This window comes from Propithecus coquereli, unplaced genomic scaffold, assembly GCF_000956105.1.
Source record: "Propithecus coquereli isolate 6110/MARCELLA unplaced genomic scaffold, Pcoq_1.0 Scaffold163, whole genome shotgun sequence".
Taxonomy (NCBI): Eukaryota; Metazoa; Chordata; class Mammalia; order Primates; family Indriidae; genus Propithecus; species Propithecus coquereli.
The window spans coordinates 4,003,258-4,003,998 of NW_012140858.1; the positions used below are offsets into that span (position 1 = coordinate 4,003,258).

The 741-nt window shown below is 53.8% G+C and overlaps 1 protein-coding gene across 3 annotated transcripts in view; it reads right to left on the bottom strand.

Moving 5' to 3' along the window:
• AKNA (AT-hook transcription factor) overlaps positions 1-741 on the bottom strand; it is a 46,515-nt gene that overhangs the window by 8,144 nt on the left and 37,630 nt on the right. The window lies entirely within an intron of this gene.

Below are 741 nucleotides of genomic sequence, written 5' to 3' on the forward strand. Positions count from 1 at the left end.
CAGTTTTCCAGGCACCAGCCCTTACCTGCATGCTGGGTCCTAATGGGCTGGCAGCGGGGACAGGGGACTGTGCCATTGCCTTTTGGGACAGTCTTAGGGGACAGAACATGGTACTCCTGGCCTGGGGAAAGAAACCAGAACAGTCAGTATCAGCCCTCTGCATGGACGCAGAACTGGGGGAGGATTCTGGAATGATGATTTCTCTCCTCTTCCCCCGAATGATTTTAATGGTCACTGTCTCTCTCTCAAGTGTGCACATGTGAGTGCACACGCACACGTCATGTATGTGTATGTACATGTACACGTATAACTGTGACATACATATCTGCATATACATCAACACACATTTTAAAATCCTCTATCACAAGCTCTCGCCAGACTCCTGCTCTGTTTCATCTCAGACCCTCGTTCCTGACGTACAGCAGCAACCGACAAACCCAAGCCGAGCCAGGATTTGAAAGCGGGTCAGGAAGAAATGGTAAGTAAAGTCACGGTGAGAAAGGACGAGTGAGGCCATGCCCCAGACCCTGACTTGCTGGTTTGGATCCGAAGGGCCCGGGCGCGGGGTCAGTGGCGTTTTCTCCCCAGGCTCCGAGCACCAGTTTCATTGGCTCACTGGGAGGAGCAAACGGGCCACATCTGTGACGTTCTCCGCCCTCTGCCAGGCATATGTAAGCACTCGGTGTCACTAGGAGGCTGGACGACCTCTTCGGTCCTTCTCACCCAGCCCCCACCTCCTGC